At 45.9% G+C, this 17188-nt stretch overlaps 1 protein-coding gene across 3 annotated transcripts in view; it reads left to right on the forward strand.

Moving 5' to 3' along the window:
- ZHX3 (zinc fingers and homeoboxes 3) overlaps window positions 1-17188 on the forward strand; it is a 70369-nt gene that overhangs the window by 34464 nt on the left and 18717 nt on the right. The gene's annotated exons all lie outside the window — the stretch shown is intronic.

A 17188-nucleotide genomic window follows, 5' to 3' on the forward strand; every position in this document is an offset into this window, starting at 1 on the left:
CCCGACCTGGAACATCTACAGTGCAGGTTTTAGCAGTGCAGACTGTGTCAGCTGCCCTGGGTCAGTCTTTGCTCTCTGTTGGGTCTTTTATTAAGGACTCTTTGCTCCCCTTCCTGTCTTTTCACACAGCTTCACATGCTTCTCCTGTGACCTGCAGGTTAGCACTCAGCTGTGCTGCATTCTACCCTGGGGCTGGCGCCCCTCCGCAGCCCCATTGTTTGTGCTCTCAAGGGACTTTTGGAGAACAGGCTGGATTGGCCCCTAAATTTGTAGCTATTGACAAAGTCAGCTTCAAATGCATACAGGTCATTCAGCTATGCTGTTCCCCTTTGGCGATGCAGGCCCCTGAGTGCAGATTCTGCTTCACCTCGCTGGGCTCCGACAAGGGCGTGGAGTAGGATCTAAAGATCCAATCTGGGGCCATCAGAGGGTTGATTGCAACAGCATCACCATTGTGAGTTCCTTCTTTCCCGCTCCCTGCCCAACTCCACCTCCAAAATACCTCTTGAGCGTATACTGCAGAAACCTTCATTTTAAGCGCTTGTATCAGGGCTACTCAACATGTGGCCCGCGGGCTGCATGTCGCCCATGGCCCATTTGTTTGTGGTCTTTGGTGCACTTTGGGTTTGCCCGGGGCTCAACATGGTAGGATTCTTTGAACTTGGCCTCCACAGGGAACATGCTCCACACCATGAGGCGTCTTCCAGGCGTGATGAGCATTGAAAGATGCAAGCGGACGGGCTGGCTGGATCAGAGGGGTACAGGTTTTTGGTGTTTCTAGCCCCCAGGGAGGAGGTGCCAGGAGCGCCGAGGCATTGTGGGAAGTACTGTCTGCTTAGCTTTGTGGGCAGAGCCTGAGAGGTGCTGAATGACTCTCACTGGCCAAGTTTGGGTCCGGAACCACAGCTTAAGGCTTCATCTCTGTATTCATGCCTATCAGTGTGAAAGAAGCTATTTGCATATACAGCCGCTCCTCGAGTTACGAACGAGTTACGGACCAAAGACTTGGCCTTAACTCAAAGTGTTCGTAACTCGGATCCCATAGAGTTACATGGCAACTGCGCTGTACGTAAGCGCGGATCACCGTTCATAGCTCGGATCCACATTTACGACCGCTTTGGTCGTAAGTGTGGATGGTCCTAAGTGGAGGTGGTCATAACGCGGGGAGCGGTTGTATATGCAACCACGCTTAAGTTGCGGCCCTCCGCATGTGCTGTGAGTATCATTGTGGCCCCCAGGGATGGCCATATTGGATCAGACCAACAGTCCATCTAGCCCAGTATCCTGTCTGCCAACCGTGGCCAATACCAGATACCCCAGAGGGAGGTAACACAACAGGTAATCCTCATGTGATCCTTCCCCTATCACCCACCTCCGTACAAACAGAGGCTAGGGACACCATTCCTACCCATCCTGGCTAATAGCCATTGATGGACCGAACCTCCATGAATCTATTTAGCTCTTTTTTGACCCCTATTAAAGTCCTAGCCTTCACCACGTCCTCTGGCAGAGTTCCAGAGGCTGACTGTGCGCTGAGTGAAGAAAAACTTCCTTTTGTTTTTAAATCTGCTGCCTATTAATTTTATTTGGTCACCCCTAGTTCTTATATTGTGGGAATAAGTTAATAACTTTTCCTTATTCGCTTTTTCCATACCAGTCATGATTTTATAGACCTCTATTGTATCCCCCCCTTAGGCTATGTCTAGACTGCAAGCCTCTTTCGAAAAAAAGCGTCTAGACTACAATCAGTACTTTCGAAAAAGCAAGCCGCTTTTTTGAAAGAGAGCACCCAGGCATTCTGGACGCTCTCTTTCAAAAAAGCACAGTTTACATTACATAGCACCTTTTTTTGACAGAGCACTTTCAAAAAAAGGTGTTCTTCCTCATAAAATGAAGTTTTCCATGGTCTCAAAAACTGCCACATTCTTTCCATTTACTTTCAAAAGAACACGGCAGAGGTCTAGATGCAGGGAAAGTTTTTTTCAAAAAAAGGCCACTTTTTTCGGAAAAAACCCTGTAGTCTAGACACACCCTTAGTCTCCTCTTTTCTAAGCTGTACGTACTTTGAATTGTCCTACTTCATAAACAACAGAGCGTGGCAATGCTCATGGGGTAACATTCCTTTGCAGCCAACACTGCCGTTATTCATTTTGTTTGGTGGCGAATTGTTTGGGGGAGGGACCTGTCGGACACATTTTTAAACCCTGTGTACAGATCCTGGTTATTCTCCCCGAATAATGAAAAATCTCATTGGATGACTTGTGTGCCATGTGAGCTGAGTGGATTTTTTTCTGTTACGTTTGGACAAAACAATGTGGTTAGTCATTCATAAAGACAGCTCAGAGGAATTGTAGGAAAATGTCGTCCTCTCAGTCTGATGACAAGTCTGCTTTCCTTCATGATGGGTTTCTGATATTGCATGAAGCAGTTTTTAAGGAAATCAACTATTGGTATCCATGCTTTTAGAACTCAGCTGGTTTTTTTTTGAGAAAGTGATAGTTTCTTATAATTTTCTTTCAGTTTTCAAAGGATTATAGTAACGTGAGTATATTCATATGCGTTCAGACAATTTTACATTTTTCTCTTAGATTACAAATGCGGAGCAAGTTTTATTGTGTTTTGCATGAGCTAAGTCTCCCCCTCCTTAGATTTAAATGTCACTTTATGGACAAAGCCCACAATGTTTGCAGGATATATTGAAGTTATGGAAAAACATGCTGGGTGAACCTTTCTTTGAGCAAAACTTGGTTCTCAACACCTGTTCCTAGGAATACAGTTTTAAAAATGCACAGCTTGACTCTGAGATAACTAGAACTAGAAAATAATGATCTATTATAACATCCAATTTGCCGGCCTTGCTTAGTTTCTGTTTCCAACATCTGGGAAAAGTAGTGAGTTGTACTTGGATATTCAGTCCATTTCTTTTAGTTGTGCTTCCTCTATTGCAGGGGTGGGGACTGAGAGCCCAGGAGTTGGATGTGGTCCCCAGGCTTGCCTGGATTCGGTCCTTGAGGCTCAGGGCTCCACCTCAGCATGGGGAGATACATGCTAGTGCTCCAGCCTCCTGCAGCACACACAATCTACTAGCCTGGGCCTTCCTACGCTCTGGTGTGTGAAGGGAATGTGGGGAGTGTCTTACTTCTGTCCTGACTGAGAAGGGGAGAGTCAGTGTCAGTGAGGTTTGGGGGGTAGGGTTGGCAGGTGTCCAGTTTTGAACTGGACAGTCCAGTATTTGAGCTTTCTGTTTGGGAAACACATTGAGAAAATATAAATGTCTGGTATTTTCTAAATAAGATGTAACATAGATTGTGATGTCATGTCAAGTGTGTCCTGTATTATTGTTGAAATCCTATTGGGGAAAGAGAGGGAGTTTGAGCTTTTTGTTTTATTTTTGCTTTTCACTTAAGTGCAGCTCTGGACTGATTTTTTTTTTCTGTGGGCCAGTGGCTTTGAACAGACCTAAACAAGGTTCCCCACCCCGCTCTGTTAATCTGATTTCTCAGATTGAGCCACCCACTGGCGTGGTGGACACTGCTAATTAGACCTGCCCATTTTAAAGTATCAAACATTCCAGAGGGGTGTGTTAACAGAATGGGCTGTTAAGTGGGACATGCATGTGCATATGGTAACAAAGCAAAACAAGAGCAGCAATGATGCCTGAGCTGAAACTGAGGTATGCAGAGAAAAGCCGTCATGGCTTTGAAATCTACAGGCAAATTAAATAGGGAGTGAGAGGTAGGGATGTTAACTATTGGGTATTTTTGTAAATGTGTTATCCTTTGGAAAAAAACTTGTGGGGTGGGGGGACAAGTTCGGCAGTAGAAGCCAATGCTTGTGAGGAGCCGGCTCCTGCCTCCCCCCCAATCCTGCTGAACATATTGGCTCCTGCCTTTCCCCCTTCCCCCCACTGCTGCCTCTGTGGGAGGCAGCTGGATGGTGTGCATGAAGCTGATAGAGTTAACTGATAAGCCCAGGCTTATTGGTTAATCGTGTAGTCGACCACGTGTTGACATCCCTAGTGAGAGGTAATATGGTCTGAGAGATGGGCAGTTGAAATGGGAATTGGGAGATATGGGATCTAATTGTGGCTCTGCCACTGACCCTGCTGTGTGACATTGGTCAAGTCACTTCATCAATCTCTTTCCTCCCTTCCCCAACTCCATTGGTGTAGCTTCTTTGGGAGAAGGACATAATCCAGTGGTCACCAGCTAGTTGATCCGGATCTTGGAGCCTCTGACAGGTGATCCTGACTGGGCTGGCTAAGAGGCTATAAACTAGGGGTATTTGGGTTTGAGGTAGATCTTGGATTGCACTTAAATTTGAAAAGTGATCTCATGCTTTAAAAGATTGGAGACCACTGTCATAAAGTGTCTGCACAGCATCTAACACAGTGCAGTCTTGGTCTTTTAGGTGCTACTCTAACAGAAATACAGGTTGAAACGCTCTAGTCTGGCACCCTCGGGAACTGACCGGTGCCGAACCTAAGAATTTGCCAACCCATGGAAGGTCAATATTGTCTAGCAGCATTACCAACACTTCCACTGCTTATTCTGGGACCGTGGGAAACTTGGCTATACCCATGATAAGTGGACATCCAGTTAACTAAAATCATGCTGGACCCCAGATGCTGCCGGACTAAAGAGATTCAACCTGTAATAAGTGGGAGCTGATAACATTTGATTTTGTGTTTCCTTTCTAGTGCTACATCTCACAACTTGATCCCCAGGCAGCATATTAGAAGGCCTGTCGTTACTAGTTCAGTCTGATTACTCATGTCCCATTGGAGGAATATTTGTGAAAGTTGTTGAGCTACCTCTTGTGACAGGATGACCTAAATTCATCCTTATCCAACTGGGGTCATAATTAAAATATGGCATCTGATGTTAAAATCATGGAATACTTTCACATTGTGTTATTGGGTCCTCTGATTAAAAGCCCTGACTAAGGTGTAGCTAAAATACTGACTTTGCTCTTCAGCTGCAATGAGTAAGCATGACAGCATCCTCTGTTTGTGAGTACGCATGACACACCAGGAGACCAGGGTGTGCAGTTGTACCTATTTGGCTGCTAAGCAAAATTGCCAGTTCTCTACTAGTTAAGCAGCTGCATCCAAATGATGTTTTGCTAAGAATAAAGGACAGAACCAGTGTTTTGCTTTTTTTGAGAATGCGCTGGCTGCACACTTTTCAAGTAGCAAAGAAACCCATTTTTAAGAATACAGTCTTATTGGAGACTACAGTTAGCATTTCCTAAAAAATTAACCAATCTTGGTGATCTTTAAAAAGATGATGGGTGTGAAGCAATGCTGAATAAGCTCCTCACCCTCAAATCCATGGCCATAACCACCATTTTAAACTTCAAAACTTGTCCCAGAACTGACAACAAGATATTGGATATTTTCCTCTTTTTGTGTGTTCTCAAGCATACACATACAATGAAGTAGGAATAAGATCCTCCGGAAAAGGGCGCTTTTTCCGGAGGATCGGGGCCAGTGTAGACACTTTTTTCTAAAAGCCGGAAAAAAGCGGCGGACATTTTTATTTAAATGCCGCGGGGGATATTTAAATCCCCCGCGGATTTCCCTATTACGATCTCTGAAATTAACATGCCCCTTTCGGAAAAGGGGCCAATGTAGACGAGCCCTAAGTGAAATCTCACTGGAAAAGTCTCACTGGAAGCCTCTTTCTTCTCTGATGATCTTGGCTACACTGCCTCATGTTGGCCACTTGACTGATCTGTTTGATTTAGGATTTGCCTGGTTGATCTTAAGAGTATTATGCTGAAGGGCTGAATTGAAGCTACCCTGAGTCTTTTGAGTTAATCAGAGATGAGCCCCGCAGACTGTTGCTGTTTCTCCCCCCTTACTCCCCCGATGCTGTAGACATCCATCCACTTAATCTTTTCCCTGCAGGTGATTACAGCAGCCCCATTGCAGGCTTCTGAGGGGGATTCTTACCATCCTGCACTTTATCCCACTTGACATGCTGTCACTTTGGTGCTGTTTCATTAAGATGCTTCCTCACAGTCTTCCCACCTCTCCAAACTGGAGGAAAGCAACTGCTTGGAAAACAAAGTGATTGTTTTTGCCTCCCTCTGCCCCAGACGCTGAGTGGATTTTGGCAGCTGAGCAAATCTGCCAGTAGCTATACAATGTAATACTTCAGCGTTTCAGACTTAAAGCAGATTTAGAATAAAATAGGAGCATTGTTAGGTTGTGGTAGCATAATTGTGAATGTAACCTGTCCTTACAAACCTCCCTGATTTACTTACATTGTGACCATCTCTCTCCCATTGTTTATTTAGCCCAGGTTTAATGATGATAGATTGTTAGCCATGGAGACGGATGTTGTTTCTTATTCACAGCATGGGCCACCAGCAGTAAGCTTTGCTTGTGTCATGCTGGTGAACTAGTTTCAGGAGATACTTTTAGATGTATTGATAGTGCTTACATTTCCCCCCCTCCTTTAAGGTAACTTTATAGATTTATCTTTACACTTGGGTAAATGCAAAAAAAGAAATAATATGACAGTAATTGGTTCATTAGTTTTGAAACATTAGGAACCCCCCCAACTTGATTCTATGAAATTTGACAGTAATTGGGCAATACGTAATTCCTCTTCCCGAGTTACTTTAATATCATGAATCCAGTCAGTAATGTGTAACTTCATAGAAATTTTGTGACTTTCAATTTGCATAATAATAATTTCCTTTATTGCTTTTTTCTAAATTTTTGATTTTGCCAGATCATATTAAGATTTGACTTGGAGCTTTGAATATGTCACTGGAGAAAGGAGAATTGTAGTATTAATGCCATCTAATACCTCAAACGTATTCAGACATATAGCAAAATTGGATAATAAGGTGTTATTCGTATTTGAATTCTTTCAGATTGCACTCCATGTTCCCCAAACTGGAGTCTGAAAGGCTTTAAAATACCATACTGAATTGTCTAAAGCAGGGCTACACAACATGTGGCCCACAGGTCGTGGCCCGTTTATTTGCGGCCTGAGGTGCAGTTTGGGTTTGTGTGGGGGCTCAGCACGCAACCCACGGGTGGGAACCAAAACAAAAAAGTACTCAATATAATCGTCTTCTGTTGAGATGCGTTTTAGTAGTTAAATTCCTGGACTGTCATTGCTCATTGAAAGTGCTGTCCATATGGGTGGAAATCAGGTAAATTTTGCATTTTATTAATATCAGAACTGACTTAAAGGGGCCTGTGTGTTATGTAGTCTTGCCTTAATCTTTGTATTTCTGCCCGTCAGTGTGAAAGAAGCTATTTGCATATATTTGCATATATATTTGCATATATATGCAACAACACTTAACTTGTGGCCCTCGGCATGTGCTGTGAGTATCATTGTGGCCCTTGGGGCTTCCAAAGTTGAGTAGACCTGGTCTAAAGCTTTGAGTACAAAGTGGAGGTTAGTAGATTGTTGGCAGTTCATGGGTGTGCACACTAATCAATGACTGGGAAGAAGTTCTTTCAGCATGCTTGGGATTCTTAAAATAAAATTCTCCCTATTAAGGCATTATCTTGAGCCACAAAAAGTGTAATTACTACATCAGTAGTTTGAGGTAAGGTTTACAGGGAGACCTTTGTTGGGAAAAACAAAACCCTTTTAAATGGGCTGTCACGGCTTTTTAAAATCTCCCTTGTACACCCATATGGCTACCAAAAGATATTTCTATCAGTTATCCAGTGGCTTGGTGAGCTCCTGTCCCTTCAAAAAGAAACCCCACCAGTTGATAGGGTTGCCAGGTGTCTGGTTTTCTACCGGACAGTCCGGTATTTGCGCCCTCTGTCCGGTAGAAAGATTCAGAAAATACCGGACATGTGTAATTTCCGGCTGGGCGCCAGATGGAAGCCTGGCAGGTACGGAGGAGTGGCTGGGAGGTGGGGCTGTGATTGGCGCTAGGAGCCTGTGGTTGCATGCAAAAGCTGGGCGGGACAGAGGCAGTGGATGGAACTCCCAGCCACTCCCCCCGCCTGGCTTCTGTGCACAACCAGAGGCTCCCAGCGCCAAACGCGGCCCCGCCTTCCAGCTGGGAGCCTCTGGTTAAGTGCAGAAGCTGGGGGGGGGGGGAGTGGGAGTGGCTTTCAGACACTCCCCTCGCCCCCGCCCGGCTTCTACTAGCAACTAGAGGGAGTGCCTGCTGGCGGTCTGTTGAACTCCAGTTGCGGGCAGTGGCTGTACCCCCCCCGCCAGCTCTGCTTCCCGCCCCCCCTTTCCTCCCTGCCAGCCCCGCACCCTCCCCTGCCCACGATCAAGTGTGTCCAGTATTTTGGGGGCGTCTACCTGGTAACCCTACCAGTTGAGTATCAGCAGAGAGCTCAAATATTGAACAAGCTATAGGTAGTGGTCTTCCCTATCCTTCCCCCGCCACATTATGAAGGTTACAAGCCAGTCCGTAAAATGTCTATTTTAGCTAGTTCACTATACGTTACTGGTGTTTGTAACGGGTAGCAAGGAAGTGTGCCCCCTCCCCCACTCTTTGTTGTAGTGTTTTCTTCAGACGGGCCATAGGGAACGCACTGGCAAGGGCTGGTGTCTGAAAGCACCTTTGGTAGGGTTTTGTTTGGAAATTACTTGAAAGTGGTTAAATATTTCATTTTGAGGATTGTGAAGTCTCAGAGACTAAAAAACACAGTTACTGGCCACATTGACCTATGGTAGCTGGGCATTATGAATCCCAAGGAGAATTTCAAGGCCAGGAGTCCTGCTTTCCTTGGCTTTCAGAAGTTGTTTGCTTAGTCCCCCGATTTCCTGCTGAGCCATTTTAAAATTAGGTGAAATTCCAGAAACTACCCACAGAGCCATCCGTAGGGGGGCATAGGGTTTGGGGCAACAGACCCCCAGTGCTCCAAGTGCGGGGACAAGGGTATCCCCCCCAATCTCAGGCCCTGCTCTGGCTCTGCCTCTGTTCCATCGCTGCCCCTCATGCATTGCTCCTGCCCCATCTCACCCCCACTCCACAGCAAGCAATGGGGGCGTGTGGTGGTAGCAGGGGTCTCCCACCATCAGCACGGTGGCAGGAGTCAGAGCAACCTGGCAGCCTGCTCCACCTTGACCCCCACCCCGCCCATAGTGCTCTACTTCTCGGTAGGCCGGGGCACTCGGCTTCCTGCTGCCACAGTTAAGTGGAGCACAGTGGGCTGGGAGGGGATGGTGGGGCAGAGCGGAGCAGGCTGCTGGGTCACGCCAGCTTCCACATCCGTGGTGAGTGCAGGAGGGGGGCGTCCCCTACTACTGCCCCATGCCAGGTCCCCTTCTACCCCCAGTGGTCCCCCAGGCCATAGGATGTTTGAGGGGGTCTCCTCAGGGCCTCCCAAAGCACAAGGCTTGGGACAGCTGCCCCAAACTGTCCTATGGACAGGATGGCTCTGGTTACATGTGAAAGGCCTATTGAATCATCTGGGATGCTGAGAACCATGGTGCAATTTGCTTAGTTCCTCAGTACTTTAAACTTCAAGGCAGTAGTGCTTTTCTGTCAAGATTGCTGCCTCAGCCTGGTACCCTCCTGGGCTATCCACAAAGCAGTGAGTTGGATGAACTACGGGTATTGCCGCCTCCTCTCATTACCGTAGCAGTCATGGGCTGACTTGACCTGACTCAACACCTGCATTGGAATGGTCACCACAGCAATGTCTAGACTGTACAAGAGGGTCTGGCAAAATAACAAACTGACAGAACACACAAAGACCTTGCGTAGGGGAACGAGGCATGGACACTCATCGAGAAAAGAGTCCAAATGCTTATCGGATAGTCGACAGGCTAGTCAACCGGTCGCTCCCCTGCTTCTGTCTCTAACTGAAAGAGGCAGCAGGGGAGGGGAGAAGTGGAGGAGATACTTCAAAGCAGCAACACCGCATGGAGCCTGGGGCCAGACCCCGGGCTCTATATAGCACAGCCGCTTTGAAATGCCACGTTCAGCCTGGGGCCAGCTGGGGTGTCCCCAGGTTGCATGCGGCTTTTCAAAGCAGCAGTGCCATATGGAGCCTGGAATCAGCTGGGGACCCCGGACTCCATGTGGTGCGGCCACTTTGACACTGGGCTCCCCACGGCGTTTCAAAGTGGCAGCACCGCACAGAGCCCCTGGGGTCAGTGGGGGAGTCCCCAGCTGACCCTGGGCTCCACATGGCGCTCTCACCTTTGAAGTGTAGCAACAGCCTTACTACAGCCTTACTTACGGCTGTTGCTACACTTCAAAGGCAGAGGCACCCTATCGACTAATTGAATAGTTGAAGCAAAAATGCATCAACTGTTCGCTTAATCAGTCAATATTTAACATCCTTAATGCAAACACTCATCCAACACAGATGCCCCCACTGGCTTAGGCATGTGTGCCTAGAAGGGACATCCTCTGCAGTGAATTGGTATCTGAAAAAAAGACCCAACATAGCGTTTCAAGGATGTGTACAAGCAAGACCTCAAAGAAATGGATGTGAACAAATGGGAAGATCACTCACAAGACTGCAGCCTTTGAAACAAGTGCTTATGAGAGGAAGCAGTGCGGCTAGCAGAGAAAAGAACTCACAGAAGACAGGGCCCAAATGGTCAAAACAACACTTTTAAATATGACAGATGTGGCAGAGATTGTCTCTCTTGAGTGAATCTCACCCAGCTACCATAAAGCTAGTGGAGTAAATTCTTCACCTTTCAGGGCCACATGGTCTCTTGAGACTGAAGGATGCCTGCTGCTTTCAGCTAACTGAAATGTCTTGCTATTAAGGAAAATTCTTTCACTTTGAGCAGCAAATAACTAGGCAGCTTTTAGCTCACAGCTGGCCCCTAGAAAAAAGAGAGAGATCTTAATAAAAAAAAAGTGAATCTCCTGTATAAGGATAATAACTCCGAGAGGCATTCTGCACTTCCAGAGAAAGGGAAGGCAAGGTTCACAGTATGAATAATTCTCAAACTCTGTTCTATTCATAGTGAACTGTCTAAATTATTGTGGACTGACAAATTGTTTAAATGAGAGAGTTTTCAAAACAGATGAAGTAGAAATTGAGTCCTCTTGGTTCCAATCTTGCTAGATCCAAGGTTTCTTGGAATTTCAAATTAAAATCCAGATGCATCTACTCCTTGATATCCATCGTCAAGAAATATAGGCTCACTGTTAAAGAGGTAAAAAACATTTGCAGTCTAGTTTCTCTTGATGGCTATCCCAATTAAATGATCCACTGTCAATTGATTAGGATACAGTCAGAGTAATTAGCCATTGCTTTACAGCCAGGTTAACATATGTTCTTATCTTTTGGGACCATAAGCACAGATAGCAGGTTCTGGTCAATTGAATCATGAATGGGAAATCTCAAAGGTCCATCTGAGTACTGCAGGGAGTGGTGTGGGTGATTCAGGGAGTCAGTTATGAACCAGTGCAACAACCTGAAGTTAGACAACTTCAGCACTGGGAATTGGGGTCAGATCCCCCAAGACTCTCAGCTCCCATTTACGCACCTCACTAAATGGTCAGAAAATTGCTTAGCCTAGGCATTGAGCTCTTTAGATCATGTGGCTGTAAGTGTTGCTGTGGGAACTGCTGGATGCCAGGCACTTTTGGAAATCTGGCCCTTCTTTGGGTACTTCGATGGAAGCTGGGTTTATTTGAAAATCTGGTTTTTGTTGAGCACTTGAAAACGTGGCCCTGTCCTACTGAAGTTTTCATTCATCTGAATCTCAGGTCCAGGATCTTGAACATTTAAGATGCTAAACAAAACTTGCCTGGTACTCCTTTAAGAGCAGGCATGTTACTTTATAGTACTGAGACCACATTCCAGTTCTAGAACTACACCATGGCCCTAATATCCCTCCGCTGTTTCAGCTAAATGCAGTATTCTTCAGTTCCTGTCCTCAGCTGTTGTGTAGCATTTTTGCACATTGTTAAATACCTGCCAATATCCACCCGTAAAGGTGGCAGCATTTCAGCAGTGAGAAATTCCTCACTAATCCTTAGTGATCAAGGCTGTCCTGAGGCTAATAAATGCTTGATGAGCTTTTAGATCGGTGGTGTCCAACCAGTTCTGAAGCAGTAACCACTGACTACTGCTATAGTGAACTAGTCACATTATTCTGAAAATAGAAATAATTTTGTGAGCCAACTGGCCACACTCAACCGGACAAATAGCCACATGTGGCTAGCGTGTTGGACATGGATTTAGACTTTATCTGCTGGCAAATGATGCAGATCCCATTGATAACAAAACAGATCCAAAGGTGGTCTTACTTTGTTTATGCAACACAAAGGTGGGGTCATGGCCAATGAGTAGGGCTCTGACAGATAAAAAGCAAACTGATATTAAAAGAAAACTGCACCCAATTTGTACCAACAGTGATCTGATTTGTGACACTAGACATGTAGAAATCCAATATAGGATGAGGCAAATCAGTTTTCCTTAATAATAGCTTTAAGACCAAGAAGAAAATGGAAAGAGGTGTTTGAGATTTAGGCACTAGAGATTTTGATTATTATAAAACAGGTAGGAAATTGTCATTTTCCCTTCCTTGAGCTCCCACGTTGCCAGTCTCCTTACATAGTTTTGCTTTTCCACTACTTGGTCACTCTTCATTCTCAGTTGAAAGAAAATGACATTGTCTAATTGGTGAAATTTATCTTTCTGGCCCATGCAAGGTTCAGTTAACCTCTGTTTGACCTGCACATTTGGAGGTCTTTGGGCAGATAGAGCCTCAGTGCTGGTGAGCCTCTGCCTATACTGTATCTGCAACCGCACAAACCTCCTGCCCGCATGTTAGGGGCATTGTAGTAGTTTCTGCACAACACAACTTCCACAGGCTTCCCACGATAAATATCATTTCCTCAGGCTTTGTGCTGTTTCAATAGCAACTAGTGAGAATGTTTTGCCTTGTGAAGGTTGGCTTGTCTGACTGAGAGAACTGAAAGCAGTAGTGCTTTAAAATAGCTACAGGAAAAGGCAGAGAGGGCTGCCTTTACTTTTTACCAGTAGAACTTGAAAGTCAGTCTGTCTCTGTTTCGTTCTCACACACGGTAATGGGTGGCTGCAAAACCATGGAAGATAATTCGCCTCAACCGCTCCTAACAAACCTGGTCCTCCAATCAAGAAACAGTGATCTGTTAGGCCCACAGGTGTATTTCTGATTAAAAGCCTGCTCTGCGTTGATAATTAGTTAGCCATATTATTTCAGGTCAAAATTTCATGCATTTTTCTCCCCACCCATTTCCTCTACTGGCTTATGACACACAGGAACTACACCCATTGCTTGACTATCCTCTTCTGACCTTTTGTAACTTGGCTCTGAGCTGACTTTGGGTCTTTTGCAACACACAGTCAGAAGGGAAACATCCTTTGTTAAAACACAGCCAACTCCTGCCTCAACATGGAACAGTTTGTTCTACTAAAAGAATGAGCCAGTTCAGTGAGCAGAAAACACATTGCCACAAACTAGCATATTAAAAAGAAAGCTGCAAAAGAGATCAGCCATATTGAAGCTACAGAAGAGTGTTCTTTAAGCAAGGCTCTGGGGGAAAACTCCATACCTTTGAGCTTAAATGTTTGCAGTGGGCTTTTCAGCTACAGCAGGGGTGGGAAACCTAAGGCCCAGGGGGCTGGATGCAGACCCCAAAGCTCTGGTTTCCCCTCCCCCTAGCATTGAGGCGCCTGCACTGGTGTTCCAGCCCACACACCATCCTCCTATGGTGCTGGAGCACACAAAATCTAGCCTGGGGCCCCCTTAGACCTGGTGTGTAAGGGCAACGTGGGAGTGTCTTCATTCATCTGAAGAAGTGGGTTGTGCCCACGAAAACTCATGGTACCATCTACATGTTTTATTAGTTTCTATGACTTACTGCTAGACCGTTTGTTGTTTTTTAAGCTTTTCCAGTTACAGGCTAACTCAGCTACCCCTCTGAAACTTTCTCCTTCTCAGTTGGGGGCCACATCAGTGAGTGTTTTTTCTTTTTGCTGTGTCATGGCCCCTGACCCAAAAAGGTTTCCTACCCCTGATCTTCAGTAACATTAAATTGGAAATGTTAGGGGATGCTAAACTAGCACTGGCATATTGCAAAAGTGCAAGATAAATAATGTACTCCAGAAACACTTTTGGGAAGGAGATCAGAACTGTATTAGGGAGCAAATGTGTACTGTAGAAAGTAAACTCATCACAATTTCTGTGTAGCACACTGACATACTAAACATAGCAGTCTGGTACTTCCTCTTTAAAAATTTGAACCGTGTCATTTTCTGCACTATGATTTTTTTTGGAATTACCTCTCCTCCAGGCCTTACGCCAGTTGCTTGGCAGCTTGCGATCAACATATGTCTGTGGTGGAGTTGGGGACTGGGAGGGATGGTTCTGCGAGTCCCAGCATGGTTTCATTGGTGTGTTTCTTGAAGGCAGTCATTCCACTGCTGGGGTCAAAGTTGGTCCCGGGGTTGTTTGACATGAGTGTGACAGTAGAGCCTGAAGACTTTGACCATGTTGAGTCCCTGTTGTGCAGAGCAGAGTCGCAAGGCAAAACTGATCCCCTGCATGTGCTCAGCGATCATGTAGCGCTTACATCTGTGGATGGTCAGCCAGCTTTCTGTAGCATCTGCTGCCTAGCCTTTCTCTGCCTGTTAAACAAGCCAAGTGATGTTACCAGAAATCCAAAAAATGACCAAGCTAAACCTGATCTCAGCATCCTTCTTTGCGAGTTGAAAAAATTCTTTCACACAAGCTCTTTGCCATCTGAAAAGGCCTGCTCAGAGGCCTCCCTATGGTGTGGTAAGTGGCAGTTCGAATGTTGAGTGTGGTGTATTGCAATCTGGGAGTGAAAACGTATAGGGGAGCAGTAGATGTGTGTTCTGTCATAGGACTGGACAGTCATATTAAAGTACCAGGATATGCTAGAGCAGGGGTCTCCAACCTTTTTAAGCACGGGATCACTTTTTGACTTTGTGAGATAGATCCTTGTCCTGCCTCCTTCCTACCCCTTCTCTAAGGCCCCACCCCTGCTCATTCCATCCTCCCTCTCTGGCCCATCCTCACTCACTTCCATCAGTCTGGGGCAGAGGGTTGGGGTGCAGGCTCTGGTCTTGGATTAAGGCATGTGGAGTATGAGAGGGGCGCCGAGCTGCCCTCGGGGCAGGCAGTTGGGATGTAGGAGGGGTTCAAGGTGCAGGCTCTGGGACAGCATTTGGATGCAGGTGGGCTTGGGGTGCAGGAGAGGTTCATGACGGGGTAGGAGTTTGGGATGTGGGCTCCAGCTGGGCACTGCTGGTGGCTCCTGGTTGGTGGTGCAGTGCGGCTAAGGCAGGCTCACCCCTCCCCAGCCATGGCCCGCTTCCTAAAGCAGCTAGCAAACTCCCTCCCAAGTCCTGTTGTGCCCCCTCTCTGCTCTGTGGAGAAAGGATACAGTGTGGGAGGGGGCACCTTGACATCAGCGGCCCTCCTCTTCCTCCCCTGCCCTTTACAGCAAGCAGGAGGCTCCTCGGGGGGAGGGGCAGCTCCAAGGCAAAGGGCAGGAGATGAGCAGCTGTGAGTGGAGGGGCAGTGTAAGTGCCGGCACTTGACAGCCTCTTGGCCAAACCAGTCAGGATCACCTGTCAGAGGCTCTAAGATCTGCCAGTAGATCCTGATCTACTGGTTGGTGCCCACTGCTCTAGAGTGAGTTGACACTGCTCACTTGAAATGTCATTACTTCCCTAATTATTTGTGAGCTATTAAGCTCTGATACCTGATTTTGAGCTCTAAGCAACCGGGGCTAGCAAGCCATGTACTAGGGATGTGTGCAGGTTAACTTGATGGAGGGCTGTTCTAGCCTTGCCGAGCCCCAACCAGTATCCTGCCCTGTGTGACTGGGGTCGGCACCTGGCTCCCACACCACATGGGGCTGGGAGTGAGAGCCCCATGGGCTGGGGGCTGCTTCAGCAAAGCTGGATCCCGTTTAGGTGGTTAACCAGTTAAACATTAGAGTAACCTAATGTTTAATCGGTAAATTGATTGATTGGGATTTTACATTCCTATCTGAACACAATCTTGTATAGCATTATCCTAATATAAAAGTAAGTAATGTCTAGTAAGTTCAAGTGATGGAAATCAGGGGCTTGGTGGATTTATGAATCACAGCATTTGGCAGCATTCACATGCCATTTTGGATAGCACCATCCCACTTAACAGAATTCACAGCCATTGTGCTGCCCCAGATGATGGCCTGGAAGTAGTTGAACTGATGTATTTCTTGAACCTGCATGAGAAACACCGTCTGGTGCTTTATACTGGTATCAGTGGGCCTTGGATGACTAATTGTCTCTAGCAGCTTTCTGGTGTTTCTCGGGATGAAATGTTCTGCAAACCGAACAATGTGGGGTTGGGAGTTGAGAATAGAATCAAAGTCCATGAGACAGTAGTTCTCATGGAGTCATCTGTAGAATGAAAAGGTGGAGGAACCAATGGCATTACCATCAAAATTTTGTCCTCTTCAGTTTTGGATACTTAATGATTCCAGTACAGGAATTAGTGAGAACAAGCCACATTTCCATCCTAGTACAAGTCATCCTGGATTTTGACAAACAGGTTTAGGTCTATTCATCAATTTCTGGGGCACTGAGGAGTGTGCCAGCATACACTTGCAGGAGTGCTGGTGCCACTTTTAGAAGACTATGTTGCTCCCTTATCAGACTTCCTTATACCTCACGAAGATAGAATGATCATGAGCTAATCTGTAATGAAGCCCATGTGCAATAGACCTTCTTTGAAGAGGTCCAGTGGTATAACGTGGGAGTAGCATCTAGCTTGTTCTGTACTAAGTCATACAGATGAAGAACAAATAAAAGAAGTAAATGAGTTAATGTTCCAACAGAAGCATACAAACTTGTGGAGGATGATTGTTTTGTTAATACTGACATCTTGAAATATGACGGGCACTGGCAGCATCCTGCCAGTAGTCTAAAGGTTATATTATCCGAATGACCTATTTTTATACTATAACTGCATTTTGTTACAGCTACCTCTTTCTATCTTGGGTGACATGTTCTTGTGAAAAACAAAAGGTACGCTCTCCATTAATACTGTGGGTTAAGTTTCGTCACAAATAACAAAGTCACTGGCAAATTGTTGACTTTTTAGGAGGGACCTGGTCACAATTTTAGACTGCAGTTCATCTGCCGATGATGGCATAATATAAAAAAAAAGTGGCTTGAAATGTGTAAACAAAAATGATTGCAAGG

This window comes from Pelodiscus sinensis, chromosome 18 (assembly GCF_049634645.1).
Source record: "Pelodiscus sinensis isolate JC-2024 chromosome 18, ASM4963464v1, whole genome shotgun sequence".
Taxonomy (NCBI): domain Eukaryota; kingdom Metazoa; phylum Chordata; order Testudines; family Trionychidae; genus Pelodiscus; species Pelodiscus sinensis.